Source organism: Cyprinus carpio, chromosome A8 (assembly GCF_018340385.1).
Source record: "Cyprinus carpio isolate SPL01 chromosome A8, ASM1834038v1, whole genome shotgun sequence".
NCBI lineage: Eukaryota > Metazoa > Chordata > Actinopteri > Cypriniformes > Cyprinidae > Cyprinus > Cyprinus carpio.
The window spans coordinates 124883-141083 of NC_056579.1; the positions used below are offsets into that span (position 1 = coordinate 124883).

Genomic DNA, 16201 nt, shown 5'->3' on the forward strand with positions numbered 1-16201 from the left:
TAGGGGAAATGCTGTCCCAGTAATATGTTGTGGGCATGTAGGTATCATTTTCTCTTCTCCATTTGGTCTGCTTGAACTTGTTTTTCCCTGATCAAGTAGATCAAAATGGCCAGGATAAATCTTGCTGTACCTGCACAATACTAAAGAACACACAAATGCAAGTACCATCGGTTTCATATTAAACCTAGAAATCAAAAATAAAGGCATGCATTTAATCCACTTCACACTGACTTAATTACTCTAATTAAATGCGAATATGCACACAAACAAACTCGTCTTTTCATTCAAAGTTAGGACTAGGTCTCCGTGTAGAACTTCAACCACAAATAAAGTGTAATGTAAACAGTCCCGGCAGGCATGTGGGGTCAAAAAAGTTAGACAATCAAAAAACAGATTTTATGGACCCAAAAAGCCCTGTAAAGCCAAAAGCTTTTACAACTCCTAAACTTAAAGCATGCAGTTAGTGTCAGGTATTCTTTGCCAGTGAGGACATCAAGCCAGCACAGACTGTCCCATCATGCTGCCCACTTACAGATCGCTGATACAAGGGGGTCCGCTTTTGCTTTTTGCCCCTGATGCACGAGAGACATGGCATGAGACTGAGGCGGAGCGGGGGATTGGCTGACTTGAGGTGGATGGGGTGGGGCAGCAACAGGGGTTTCAGAGGTCTCCATCTTCAGGTGAAGGTAGGGGGAGGTGGGAAACTGAGGGGGATAAGGGGGAAGGGGGGAGTGGATATTTAAAAATAAATAAAAACACTAGCTAAAATGAAGGATCACCAAACAGAAAGAGCCAACAGATGGCATAACAGCCCTACTGAGAAGTACGATTCCATCAAAAAAAGAATAAAAATAAACGCTCACTGCAAGAATTGAACATGTCAAAAGCCGCGTTTCCACTGTCGGGCCAAAAGCAGGCGTGCTAGTGCGTGCCAGGGCCAGTCGTGTTTCCATTGTCAGTTCCGGGGCTTGATCGTGCCTCGTCGTGGGCTTCCTCGGGGCCAACAGCCAGGGATTTTCTGCCCGCAGAATTCCTTGGGCCAAAGCAGGCCAAGTGGGGGCTAGAGGAGTGGTCATGAACGAAGGCGGAGTTTTTATCAGAGTTAGAGATGGTCAGCACCGCTGTTCATTTCCCATGTTTTTATATGAAGCTACCAGCTAGCATCAACATAAGACATTTAAGACAATTTTTAATGGCAAAACTCACTTTCAGACACCAGCGAGTGTCTGATTTAACCTAGATTGCGACCTGATGAGCATTCTGATCACCGAATGAGACGTAATATACATGTAATATATGCAAAACGCAAAAGTCTGCTTGGGTTTTGGGCTTGCAGATTGAGGTGCGAGGCCATTGGCCCAGCATGGCTCGTTTGTTAGCACTGGCCCAACAGCGGAAAAGCAGCTAATGAGGCCATCAGACTACCGTGATGATCTACATAGGGTTAAAAAAAAGGAGCTACATCAAAATACACTCCTTATGCCTTTTGTTAAGGGTCTAGTAATAACTAGCAGGTATCTGGGAATAATGTAATTTGAAACACAAGAGAAAGCTTCCAGAATGACATTTGATAAATCTAAACAATAGGAAGTATGAAAAACCCTAAACCAATCAAAATATGTGCTTTTGGGTCAAATTTCCAGAACTGCCATTAAAGGCTAGTTAAAATGGCTGGGATCCAATTTACAGGAACATTATAAGCCATAGAAGTAACAAACAAGTCTGGCTTAAAGTAGTGATAAGGCAAGTATGGTTGCATTTTTATCTTGAATTTTCTTTGACTATAAGCATCCAATGAATGACAAAAGTAACTGACACATTGGTAATATCAATTTACTCAACCAACAAATGACCATATCCATTACAACAGCTGTACAATTGGTACAGTTCACCAATATTAACTTTACACTATGGTTCATTCCAATGTCATGCTATCACATCATTTAACTTTCACTGCTCCATTCAAGGAGAATGTTATATTTTAGTAAGGGGTTGTAATAATTGTGAAATGTGTATTCAGCCAGAGAGGTTGCATTTTGCATTAAAGCATGTGAATGACTGGAATACTTCTTTTGCAAACAATCATAGGTGAATCAAAATGTTATTACAACAAACTTAATGTGAACAGGCCTTAAAACATAGTTCACTCAAAAATAAAAGTTGTCTGTTTACTCACCCTAACTGTCATTCCAAACCATATGACTGACTTTCTTTAGAGAAACAAAAAAGACGACAATGTGTGGACCCAAAAAAAAACTTCAAATTATCTTTGTTCCACAGAAGGTCAGAAAAGTAAATGACACTTGTACTTGGGTGAACTGCCCCCTTTAACTAATTCCCCACCATTGCTAGGAGACATGCTCAAGGTAAATGTGTTAGTTTGATGAAGCGACTGGGAATGGCACCACTAGACTACACAGTAACAGCAAATGGGTTAGATGACACAGACTCTGACCAGCCTCGACCAACTGGGCCATTACATTAAAACAGATACAGGGTTTTTACACACCCATAAACGCTTTGATTCACTCTGTGCCAGACAACAAAGACTAATATCCATTTTCCTGCCAATCATACATGGTTCAACAGCAGCTGATTGAATAAACAAATCTATGCTCAGCTACTATATGTGTCTAAATGGAAACATCATTGCTCTTGCCGCTCCACCTCTCGTTGCTGCTCGTCTCTACGGCAAGTGATCGAGGCCAGCCTCTAAGCCACTTAGTGATCAGGATGGAGTATAGGAACAGCATACAGAGGGGCGACGGTGGGTGTTTAATGAACGAGTTCGGGAGAGTGGGGGACAGTGGGGTGGAGAGCGGATGGCAGGGCACTTACAGATCGGCCGTAGGGTGACAGGCTGAGGCCGACGGGCGAGGTGCTGTTCAGGTCAGCGCTAACGAACGCTGCAGGTGGCGATGCCGGCAAGGTAAACTCGACAAAACCTTTCCAGGGACTACCCATAATTCTCCCATACACAGTGGCCAAATCTACTACACCTGGGATTGATCGGATTAAGCAGTTTTCTGAGTATAGGTTTTTTATTTTTAAGCCGTTGTGTTGCAGCTCCTCCTACATCATACATATTAGATATCTGTGCTTGAGTAAAACAATGAGTGAATTGAAGCTCTGTACTAGATTTCAATTCATTCATTTTGAATATGACAAACAAGAAATGGGGAGGGGGACTGCAGTACAATCATTAGAATTTAAAAACTTAAAGGGATAGTGCACCCTGAAATTCCTGTCATTCTGGTCGTTCCAAAATCCATAAAACTTTTAATCATTTTAGGAAAACAAATCATAGTATTTTATTCTCGCATCTTTTTTGTCCATCCACTGATGAAAAAAAAAATGGATCTCTCTGGTTTAATTAAAAAATATTCATCTGTGTTTTAAAAATGAAAAAAAGTCTTATTGGTTTGGAACAACATGACGGTGAATAATTTTTTTTGGGGGGGTTGGGGGGGGCTTGGGGGGGGGGTGAACCATTCCTTTAATTCTCAATTAGTTCTTAACTTTAACTGTCAGTTATCCACCTTATTTTTCAATGCGGAAGCAAGCAGTTTGCTGTGAATGTGCAAGATTTCCAGGTTCATTAGCCGCTGTAGGGAAATAACGAGAATAACAAAGTGCAGTAAAAGGTAAAACTTTTGCACTACAAACCACTGTGTTCATATATAAGATAAATACATAAGATTTTCAAGCAAGCAAAATGAGCTGTTTTGTACAGCTAAAAATAGCGGGAAGCGAATGACACTGGAAACCAGTCCCATAAAATTTACAAATAGCGCAACCGCTTTTACGGGACCCCCCCCCCCACCACCCCACCACCGCGCGATCGGCCAAAAAAATAAGGCGAGACATTGAGCATGATAATACAAATTATCTCTGTTCCAAAACCTACTGAGTTGACTACATGGGCACCATTTCAATGAATCACATGTAATGGAGAGGAGAAAAACAACAACAACATCCAAGATGGTGATCCAAGAAAGATATGTCTATTAAAATATATTCTTTAATTCAGTACATACTAAAGATATCTAGTTTTTTTTTTTTTTTAAGTTACATTTTATCTAATATTTCAGTTTCACATATTTTAAAGCTTGTATTAGCACTGCTAGTTAACTTAGCAAGATGCTAATGCTAAACATTCTGTTAGCTTAGAAGGCGGCTCAGTAGTTTTAGGAACAGAGAAACATTTTCAACAATAAACAGCATGGACAATTGGCCTGTTTTGGCACACTGTATATCATAAATGTAAAACAAGCCAGACAAATCAGGATTCTTCATTAGATTAAGAGGGAAAAAAGTGGGAGGAGTGTGTGGCATGGCTTACCTTGTTCTGTTGTCTTGGAAGGATGTAATGATTTGGACCAATCAATCACTTAATCGATGCTTAAGACTTGGCTCACACACGCGCACACACACTTGTAAGGTTCGCCTCTCTGGCACACGTTCGAATTACAAAAAGTTGCAAAAAAAAAAAAAGCACAAAAAGCAAAACAAAAAATAAAAATTTTCAAATAAAAAGGCAAGTGCAGGTGTATGAACCCTGCTTTTGAAAAATAGTGAAATACAAGAGAGAGACTGGGGGAACGGAAGGGGAAAAAGATCAAAACTGAAAAGACTAGCAGACAGCAGCCCTCTCCACACCCCAGAGGAGGACGAGGTGCGCTGGAGGATAAGGAGGGCTTGGGGCAGCGTTGGGACGTGTGCTTTTTCAAAGCTGTTGAGTAGGCACAAACTTCTTGTCCTCAGATCAGGTCTCGCCTTTGCGGTTACGGTGATGGTTGGTTCCTACGCTCGTTGCGTGCCTGGTTCTGTTTCTTAAATCTTTGGTTTGCTCGTTTGGTTGTGTCGTGTTGCTTTAGTTTTTTTTTCTCATTTGTAGCAGTGCAGTTCTTCGTCTTGGTCTTCGTCTTGTCTTCAGAGTTGTTGTGTAACCGCTGGGTCGTTTTGGGGATGCTCGTTATGTTTTCTTTTTCCTTGACGTTTCTTCTGACCGATCAATGATCTGAACTTGAAGTAGGTTTCAGGTGGTACAAAAATCAATTCGGTTTCACTTCATACTGTTTGGGAGGGAGGAAAAAAAAAAAGGATATTAGATCACATAGATAAGTTACACATTAAATGTATTTAGTCCAACAAATAAGTATATTAATCTAATTCAGGTCCAGTTTATTAAACTAATTCTGCCCCTACCCCCACCATTCATATAGGATTCAACAGAATCAATCACCTCAGCCACATTCATTTAATGTGGGTTAAAATACCATGTTACTCTCCTGTTGATACGGTGGCCTAAAAATAAAGTATTTTCACCAGCCTCAAGTACAGAAGAGCAGCTGACTGAATACACACATGAGGATCAACAAGTCTTAGCGTGAACCAGCAGTTGGGCTGAATATTTTTATGGAATACATTCAAATCAAGCAGTCAACAACTGCACATATCCAACATGCCAAATCATTCAGTTCCCTCCGTCTATTACAAGAGAAGGGAGGATCAAAAAGCTTCAAATACAGGCCAGTTCATTACTTGCTTTGATGGATCAAGTATACAATTAACAAGTAAACGGATGGAGACTACATATCTACTGAGCCAGCCAATTTTATTTATTTTGCAAATCGCAATGAAAAAAAAATGGCAGTTAAAGATCTTTTGTTCCACATGTGCCGTACATCCAACTGTAATTGATTTTGATAGTGTGAGAACATGACACCTTCTGTTCATGACCTCCAAGTCAGAAAAACAAAACAGTATCAGATAAACAAACCTTCAGAGCACATTGTGTACCAAGCTTGTTTACAACCTCATGGTTTCAGTGAGAATTAAAGGGACAGTTCAGAGCCGAAAAATAAAATATTTGTTACTTTATGGCAATAGTTTGTTGCACGAAAGGAAGTATGTATAGGTTTTGGAGTTACCAACCGAATACCAAGAAAACGTAAATACCGGTATTTTTCGAGAATGTGTACATTGTGTACATGTGTGATTTAAACAATTTTTAAAGCACAATGAATGTCTTTATCATAATGACATAGTATGAACACCTTCGCAGAAATGTAAAATTGTTACACGTTTCCATGAAAGTTTGCTGAACTAACCCATTGAAAATGAGATAAAATGGCTAAAAACGATTGTTTTTTTAGTTTAACTATTACAAGAGAAGAGGAAAATTCTGTGGAAAAACAAGTGATTTGATCGCGCCTACAGCGCACACGTTTATAGACCTAAGCGCGTGACGTCACCACCCCCGAGAGCGCGCTGCTCGGCTGCGCTTGACAGCGCTCAAACAAATCAAGACCTGCAGAGTACATTAGGACCACTGTTCTTCGTTCACAAGTTAAGTTTCGTTAAAAAAGCGATATATCTACAACATACATAAATGACAAAATCAGGACATGAAGCTAAGTGACGCAAGCAGCGCTTGAGCAACAGCTGGGAGTGGATCCATCTGGAGCTCATCCAGAGACAATTCACTAGCAAGGCCTTTTCAGACAAGACAACTCCGACACATGCTACTCCTATGAGCATATTGGATGAAGACCAACAAATGGTTAAAAGTAGAATCTAGGGCGTTTCAAAAAGAGAATATGACCGTTCTTAACCCGTTTCAAAGTATTTCCATCAACTGTTCAACCTCAACTGGAAAATCATGGAAATGGCCTTTGTAGGAAATCATTTGACCAAAATTGCTCTTACAAAAAGCAATTTATTTCGTGAGAGAAAATTCTGTAGCAGAGTTTAAGCAAAAAATATATTCACCATAATTTTTTTATTTTTTTTATTATTGATTTTAATTACTTTCCAGGGCCTGCAAAGTTACAATTTCCAAATTCCATGATATTTCCAGGTTATCATGACCTGGAATCACTGGTTTTAGTAAGAACTCGTTTGGAAAGCAAGTAAACTGTTTTCCTGTCCTGAGAAAATGGGGTTTAGTTGTTTAACTCCATTTACTATGTGTCGTGATGCTGTCGGGCTTAAAATAAATCACTCAGCCCGACAACAAAGGCACACGGCGGCGGCTGTCGGGTCACGTTGGGCCGCCGCTGCCGCGCTGAAGCCTCGACTGGGCGCTTCGGTTCTTTATAAGTGACCTTTACAAAATTATCTCCCATGGACGGGTTGTAGAAAACTGATAAGTTAGTTTCGTATTGTTTAAACGACGACTCTTCCCCAATAACAGTGCTTTAAGCGCAGGCTAACATGCTAAACCGCTTAGAGTGCACGCAGAGGAAACACTGCCCCCACCCTAAACCGTGTAACGTTCAAAAAACAAGCAGAAATATTTTAGAAAGAGTGATGTAAACGCAACCGTCGGCGGTTTAAACGTTCACAATAGCCGTGTAAGAGTTTATGTGACAACGCAAAATTTAATATAAAAGAAAAAAACACCACCCACAGCAGCTTTCAGCACTGTCATCCAGCGCCGCCATAAGCAGCACGGCACATACGTAGTGAGGAGCTGTGCTAACTCTCGCGATATTAAAACAGTACCGTGTGAACTTTGGGGAATACGCCACTGGGTCAGAGGTCACAATCAAGTAACTCGTTTACATTACCCTGTAACGTTCCTCTATATTTCCACCATGTTAAATGTTATTTTGAGATACTGTAAGAGATTTTCAGTTTCACAAGCTTGGACTTCCTTGTATCAGATTTTATTAAATCACCTCTAACTAAAAGTATCAAACCAACCAAAACCATGTTTTACTGTGGTTTATGGGCAAGACACTATGCTAACACTATTTTTTTTTTACATCGATCTTGATAGTATGATATATATATACATATACACACTTTGGAGATCCATAAAATACCATGGTATAACACACTATCTGTACATTTATCAAAATATGGTATTACCATTTGATACCACATGGCTGATCAAATAAGTAATACATTTCTTTGAATAAAAGAGAACAAAGTTACACAGTATGCACTGTGCCCTTGAGTAATGGACTTAAGATATAATCCATGAAAAATAGTCATGGTGGCCAATTTTATTAGAAAATAATAAATAATATTTTCAGACCTAATTGAAAGCTTTTGATAAAAATATGAAACGTTTACAAGTTCAAGACATGTTTTATAAAAGATGACAATAACAAGGTCACACTGAAAGAGACTATGCTTTCTACTGATATCAAGCCGTACAGAGAGAACAAAAAAAGAGATACAAATAACACTTAATGTACGCTGCCTACTTATATTTTTTTCTTTTGTTTAATCCAAAAAATTGTACCTAAATCTAAATCAAAATAAAAGAACAAGTAGGATCACATTATGAGAACATGATTCTTTTTAACAACATGAGTCCTAAGGCACTTTCCATGGGGCACTCTTTTCCAGATGAGGGACACAGAAAGTGGTGCATGTAACACTGACAGTTGAAAAATGCAGTCTCTATTGTAAGAATCCTCCTTCTTTCATGTTCAGGGTTCAGTGAATGGTCCTTTGTTTGTTCATTACTATAGTATTCCTCTTAAATGAGCCCATAAAAACACGAAACAGCCCCAATACATCAACCCATGGCTCGCGCCCCAGTTTAGTTTCCGACCCACTTTAGTTCCGACCACTTTTGAATGGTGTGACCTGTGTGGAAACAAAACCGTTCTTACTAACAAACAATTCTTACTACATTGAAGTTAATATATTTATTTTATCAGTAGCTGTATATTTATATCACATAAAATTGTATAGACTTTTTAAAATTGCTATGCCTTGAAAACACCTTTTTTCACCTCCTCAGCATGCATGACTGTCCGTTTCAGAGTCAACAGTGATCCCAGATATGTCCAGATGGAAATATAGACAAATACACTGAAGAACAGGTTACAAACCATTACACCCACACCATCTACAACAGATAAAAACAAAAGAAATAGACATAAAATATAACTTGATAAGAAATGTCACTGGAATCTGTGAAACTAGAGATCACTACTGCACTAAAACAAAAAAAACAAACAAACTGTTTTTAAATCATGAATATTCAGCAGTGCAGGACAGATCACCTTCTTATTTTGGCGTGATGGCAGTCATTTTGACAGCGCTTTGACAGTATACAGCACTGAAAATAGCCTCGCGCAGCCGCTTTTCTCAGAACTGAAAGAGGAAACAAAGACAGAATTTGAGTTATTGTTGGTTGACCAATGATCTGAAAATGAATATTATCTTAACCTACTGAAATGGCGTGCCATGATGACTGTATGCATTAGTATCAATATATTTTCAGGGTTTTTTTTACTTAAATCGAATTAATTAATTAATTAATTGGTTCTATTATAGCTGTTTTTATTTTATTGATGGCAAGCATGCATGAATAAACTAAAACGATTGTTTACCATGTTCAACATAAGTGATGAATCCCAAAGACAACAGCACGGCCCCCAGATGAAAGCTGAGACCCTGGCAAACAACACATAATTAGTAAATACAGCGAAATATACTATCCTCATCACTATCGAGTTTGGGGTCAGTAAGATTGTTTTAAGTATTACAACTTTTATTTAGCAAGGATGCATTACAATTGATCAAAAGTAAATACATCATTTATATTGTTACAAAAGATTTGTATTTAAAATAAGTGCTGTTCTTTTGAATTTTCCTTTCATCAAAGAATCCTTGAAATAAAAAACATATCACGGTCTGTATTAAGCAGCTGTTTAACACTGATAATAAAAAGAAATGTTTTTGAGCACCAGATCAGCATATTAGAATGATTATGTGACACTGAAGACTGGAGTCATGGCTGCTTAAAATTTCAGCGTTAACCCATCACAGGAATACAATTACATTTGAAATATAGAATGATATAGAAAAGAGTTATTTTAAATTGAAATCATATTTCACAATATTAGTTCTACTGTATTTTTGATCAAATAAATGCACATTAAAAAAAAAAAAAAAATCTACCAACCTCATATTTTGAATGGTGAATGATTTAGAATCAATGTACCACATTAACCACCATAGGTCTCCACCCAACCACACACCCTTGAATTATGCATCCCTGTCACTAATATCTGTCTTAAGTATTCAGTGGTAGATTACTGTTCTGGGATGTAACAATTTTAACATACTGACTAAAAAAAAAAAACAAAAAACACATAAAACAATATATAAAAAGTTGTTTTAGTTTATTTTAGACCTCTTGGCTAATTTCTTTGCTGCAGAACTAGCACCAAATTGCACTCAACCCTTTACATTCCACATGTAAAAACCTACCCTCCCCCAGCCATGTCAGTGAACCCAAACAGATTCACATTCACAGTATGTTTCGGACTGGCCTAAACAAAAAAAACATGTCACCATAACATGAACAGTTTGATGCACGGATACCTAAAAAATACTTCCAGCAGGTATTCCTATATGCGTATATTCCTAAAGGTCAAACTTGTATATACAGCATGAATGATTGTTATTCTAGCTACGACACTGAGTTGCAAGTACAACCTAACGTTGCACCAACTACAATAGCTTAATATTACAAGGCATAACAATAATGACAAGACATAAGCTGCCAGGGTAGGCAGCTGTGATTGCTAATTATCTATCTACAAACCAGTTGTAGACAGCAGTTTTAAATCGTGGGTCATGGTGCTCTGAGATAAGAAACCATCTCTATCCAAGCTGTCATGTTACAGGGAAACTGTTTGTTCTGGATCCGGTGCTTTTTTTCATCCCCCTTCAAAACAAAAACTCAAAATCTGTTTAAACAAATGGAACCTGATTCTGTGCCAACAAACCTTGGTAAAATGGTAATAACCAGAGAGCTGGAAATAATACTTACATGTAACAATGCACTGGCAGTGTAGGTCACCAAGATGGCAGGAAAAGTGCCAAGTTTGAGTGCATTTTTAAAGACGGCTGTGTGTTAAAATGTACAGGTAATATTTATATGAATGCACAACATTATATGCATAGAATACTGTATCACAAACCTGAATAAATATACAATGTAATGCGTTAAGGCCACTTTGACATGGGCAGGATTCCAAGAGGGTAACAACTGTCCTATTCCACCATAGATCGTGGCAATTCCACATCATAGGTTTAGCTACTGTAATATCCCTTTGAATGAGAAAATGTCACATTAGGTGTCAACAATGCTGTTATTTAACAACAAAAGAGAAATAAAGAGAGAAAAATGTATGAGTCACTGTATGTACCATTTGATGTGGTCTTTGTGCTCAGAGAATCCAGCTCCAGCCATCACAGTGGTTGTTTCACTCAGTAGCTGACAAAATAATTGCTGAAGTGGAAGGACACCGCATTTTCATAAGCCGTGAAGCCACCTGAGGACAAAAGTCCAATAAAAAACAATATTAAACAGAAAATGAAAAGAAACCATTCAAGCTAGCCCATTTCAATTCCTCTGGATATGGGAACCCAATGGGGAGCGACGGGAAGGAGGGAAGAGCAGCTCACCTACGAGGAAGTCCATCACCGTAGATGGGAATGACGTAAGGAAAGAGATAAGGAGCAATACAGTTGGAAATAACCAGGCAGATCTGACTCCTCAGAAAGCTTAGAGCAATCTTTCCAAACCAGCCAACGCTCTGCAGGAGATAGCAGGATAGTTTACTTGGACTGCAAGCTCTCTGCGGAAATAAATCAAATTATCTTAATCTTCAAAGAAAACAATTATTTTTTTCCCATTTTAACATTTAGCATGAAAAACAACACATTCAATTTATTTTAATGTCAATATCTGCATATAAAGACATTTTCTGAAAACTGCTTTGAAACAATAAGGATTGGGGAAAACGCTGTATGAATACACTGGCTTGGGTTGATGGTGTGTGTGTTTGGACACAGAGTGTAAGCAACTACAATTTTATTTATATATCCCACCAAAAACAAAGTACTTCAAATACATATTTATAATAAAGTTGGGGTCAGTGAGTTTTTGAGAGAAGTCTCTCATGCTCACCAAGGCTACATTTATTTGGAAAAAAATATATAGTAAAACAATAATAAAAATATGATTACAATTATTAACAATAAAATAAAATATTACCATTTAAAATAAATGTTTTCTATTTTAATATATTTCTAAATTTTTAGCATTATTACTTCAGTCTTCAGTGTCATACTTCAGAAATCATTCTGACATGCTGATTTTGGTGATCAAGATATTTTCTTAGTATTTCTTATTATTATCAATGGTGAAAATAGCTGTGCTGCTTAATATTTTTGTTGAAACGGTGACACTTAAGAAATAAAAAGAATACAATTTATTTGGAGTATATTTCTATTATCTAAATATATCTACTGTCATCTTTGAACAATTTAATGAATTCTTGCTGAATTAAAGCAATAATTTCTTTTTTAAAAAGTACTGACCCCAAACGTTTAAACACTAGTGTATATAAAATAATGTATACATGTAAATAAAATGTCCACATAATATATACAGAAAGAGCTTGCTTGCCAAGAAGAAAATAATAAAAAAAAGAATAAATAATAAATGATTTATAGTAACTGCAAAAAATGACAATAACACTAGGAGTAAAAATAATAATAATTGTATTTACCATTTTGCGCCCATTAATTGCATCTGTGTAGCTGGCGAAACTGATCCATGGCCCAAAGATAATGGTTCCCGCAAAGCAGAGGTATCCCATGAACTCCAGCGGTGAGGGAAAAGAGGACACAGCGCCTCGATCGAGGTCAAAGGCCAGAGAGATGGCCTTCATGGCCACCACCATCTGAGATCCTGGACACAAACGAAACGGTCCGTATGGGACATGCGACACCATAATGAGTGTCATCCGATGAATATTATGTGACATGAAAAAAAATTATTCAGTGGAAGACACACCTCTCATCTTATGCCAGGTCGCTGCCATCTATCATGTGCAGCTCCCTACGATAAAAGATCAAAATATATGACCCACTTGTGATTGTGAGTATTTACAATTTGAACCAGTTTTCTGTGTTCATTAGCTCCCAACTATAAAAAGCAGTTTGTGTGGAAGTGGATGACAGACCCATCAGCATGTAAATGAGGATGACGACAGAAGGAAGACTCCTCGGCTGCGGGAGTTTATGCTGAGGAGCAGGATGAGGTAGCAAAGCAGGCAACAGGATAATCACCCACATCATGTGCAGCTCAAGAGAACGTGTACAACACTACAGCCCCCGCCCGCCAGCGAGCTCAGATGCTTCACATGACATGAGACACCTGTCAATAAAGAGAGACAGCATTAGCTTGCCACTTGTAGACTCAACAGATGGACCCATTCAGCAACATGAGTTGGATATAATAAGATCAAGTGTGAAGATTTTCGCTACAATACACATGAAAAAAAGCTCGGGGGATGTTAGCCATCAAGAGAACCGACTGGTGCCACGTTCCCATCCTTTGGGGAAAGACTGTGTCGGGAGCTGAACCAGATGTTTGATGGGCTGGTGTTGTGCATGATGGACTCACCTAGTCTACAGATGACCCTTGACACAGACAGCAGGCAGACGAGCAGAAGCTGGCCAGACCTGCTCTAAACCCTGCTGGGCAGTGGGCAGCACACAGCCCTCTGCTAGAGCCTGCAAGCAACTCACACACACGGCCCGAAGGAATCCATCGTAATGCCCCCCGGAATGCTGTTACACACACAGACAGGGGTCTAGAGAGGTAAAAACAGAGTATTATTTTATTGTATGCTTATTGGATAAACAATAAGCATAGCCCGGGGCTAATTGTGAGACTATTTCTGGCCCAGCTGATGGAAATGTCACTGAGCTAATCTACCAGTGCTGCATTATCACAAAATCTTATATCTGTTGACCTTGAACATGTGTTTTTATGCCTTGCAAACAACACATAAGGTTGCAAATGTGCTGATTTAAATATGTCAACATGTAACTTCATCTAGCTTATCTATTAGTAAAGTTCTGCATTATTATCATGTTGATATGAATGTTTATGAAATTTAAACCTTGTGTCATGAGTGTGTTTTATGAGCTAATATAAAAACCATCATTAGAATAATCTTTGAAGGAATAAATTATGTATTGAAAATATATTAAAATAGACAACAGTTTTTGAAATTGGTAAAAATATTTCACCATATTAGTGTGTGTTTGATCAAGTAATACTATGCAGCCTCTGTTTATGTGGAATTAAGACATTTCTTTCAAAAAACATTTTGGTAAAAATCCTTACGTTCTGGTACACACACATAAATTGTTTAAGCAAAAAAAATATGATTTAGCAACTCTCTGTGGTAAGACCAGTAAAAATGTTGGCATAGGTTTTAAAAAATGATTAAAAAAAAAAAAAAACAGTCACCAATATTTAGATTTTCCAGCAAAATTGTTTATGAATATATATTTAATATAATTAATTAATTTTTGTGTACTTAATTTACTTATTACGAACATTATTACTTATAATATTTATATATATTTAATATTTATAATATTTATTTTTTGTAATTTTTTATTTATTATCTTTGCCTTACCCTTAGGCTAATTCAAGTTTTAAAAAATATCTTTCTTGGCACATTAAAAAAAAAAACAAAAAAAAAAAACTAAGAATTTTGAAAGTGAAAGTGAATAGAATATATGAACTACTAGCCCAACTAGGCAGGCAAATAAACTGTTTTTCAGTTTAATTTGATACATGTAATTGCTGTGAACAGATAGGGGACAGATCATTCTGGAAAGAACTTTTCAAAATCTATACTGACTCTTGCATGAAAACCGGGCCAGTCTGTGTGTCACAGAACTGCCCCTTCATTCCTAAACAGAGGTTGTATGCTGCTGCTGCTTTACCTCTACTACATCACTGACTATCTGAGCTATGGTTTGAAGAACAGTTCGTTTTCTACAAGTTTTATCGTACAGGCGCAAATTAGGAATGGTGTTTTATTACAGTCCTTGCCTCATATACACGTACTGTAGCCATTGCATCGTGCAAAACAAAAAGAATATTCATCAAGAGATTCATGAACTTGAGACCGAGGTCACAATAGCCTTGCGCGAAATTGAACCCAAACAGATTGCTTTACTACCCATGAGAGATCAAAAAATCCAAACTGCAATCTGGTGACTAAATCCCAAACTAACCAACACTCTGGGCTAATCCCTTATAGACTCACTACTGCACTCCCAAGCGAATTTCTTACCGATCTCCAGGAGCACACTAGTATCCTGTGCTACAATCGCACACCTCTCAAGTAGGATGAGACTTTTTTCCAGTGGAATGAGTCCAGTTCATCCAGGCTGTCCTTTCCATTCCGTTTCCGTTAGCACGACCATAACATCTGTAAGACTCATCGGTGGAGAAACACCGCTGGTCGTATTAATGTTTAACATCCCGGAGTTCAACCAAACCTTGGACTCCAGCGTGCTGCGTCCCCCTTCTCACTTCCTCCGCAGAGCCGGTGGAGGTGTGCTGGAGTGCTGTGATTTATTATGGCTTATGCCCTGATAATACAATTCAATACCTTTTCTGTTTTTCCTTATCGATTCATTTCCGATCAAACCCATTCAGAAGAATCATTTGCCTGCCGTCTTGATTTACCATTTACGCTCTATTCTCTTATCTTAGCTATTTGCTTTTGCATTTCGCTTCTCCTCTGCAGCTTAAAGCATACTCGTGAAATCGAATCCCGGAGTGAGATTTCATTTATGTATTACTCTAGTGGAATGCCCGATATGCCTCATTATTTTGCCTATTGCGAGAAAGTCAGTTTATGTATTGTGTATACAGGGAGGATGCGGGACCCCAATCTAGACCTAGCGTTTTGGTAGGTCAAAAGCTCCCGACTTTATCATTTTTCACCCCTTTTCCTTTAGCTAGTCTGGTGCTATAGGTTGGTTTCAAACATCTTCACTTTAAACAATGAGTATTTCAAAGCGATATCCATTAAACTACAATTCTATCCAATCTAACGGTATTTTGTACTACCTAACAATTTTAAGAACATTGTCACGCGGTAGTCCTGATATGAATAATATCCGTCTGCATGGTGATTGATATATATATATGTTTTTGTTTTCATTGTTTGATGGTCTATTCTGTTTGTCACAATAGATAGTATCCAAGAGCCTAAAGTAACATTACTATGTAAGAACTTCTTATTATATTTGTATAATGAATAGTAATATGTTACTGTTGCAGTCATAAAGTGTCCTCAGGAAGCAACCGTGTTTTTTTTGTTTGGTTGGCAAATGTGAC

The 16201-nt window shown here is 38.0% G+C and overlaps 2 long non-coding RNA genes and 1 pseudogene across 2 annotated transcripts; 1 reads left to right on the forward strand and 2 right to left on the reverse strand.

The window, feature by feature from the left end:
- Positions 1-4929: 4929 nt before the first annotated feature.
- LOC122145877 lies at positions 4930-5389 on the reverse strand. The gene is made up of 2 exons (XR_006160601.1): positions 5246-5389; positions 4930-5075 (listed from the first exon to the last, which is right to left on the reverse strand). It is a non-coding gene; the product is annotated as an uncharacterized LOC122145877 (long non-coding RNA).
- Positions 4940-7463, forward strand: LOC122145876. Its single transcript, XR_006160600.1, has 3 exons — positions 4940-5077; positions 6912-6914; positions 7417-7463. It is a non-coding gene; the product is annotated as an uncharacterized LOC122145876 (long non-coding RNA).
- Positions 7464-8847: 1384 nt separating this feature from the next.
- Positions 8848-14926, reverse strand: LOC122145984 (annotated as a pseudogene).
- Positions 14927-16201: the final 1275 nt, after the last annotated feature.